The sequence below is a fragment of the Frankliniella occidentalis genome, unplaced genomic scaffold, assembly GCF_000697945.3.
Source record: "Frankliniella occidentalis isolate FOCC.00 unplaced genomic scaffold, Focc_3.1 Scaffold165, whole genome shotgun sequence".
NCBI classification, from domain to species: Eukaryota; Metazoa; Arthropoda; class Insecta; order Thysanoptera; family Thripidae; genus Frankliniella; species Frankliniella occidentalis.
Window position 1 is genome coordinate 254,239 of NW_026267291.1, and position 242 is coordinate 254,480.

The window sequence follows — 242 nt, forward strand, 5'->3', positions numbered from 1 at the left end:
CAACAAAAAAAAAACAACTACTATGACCCCCCCCCCCCTGAGGACGAACACAACTTTCAGACGCCGTTGTCTCTTATTCTTTAAAGCTACAAGGACGAAAGTGCAAACATGAAATGCTTTAAAATTTGATAAAATTGAAACATCACCATGACGCTTTTAAAAACCTTCAGACGCCACCTTTTGCAAAAAAAATTGTAACCACCCCCCACCCCCCCCCCTCTCTCCTTACGCATCACCCAAAC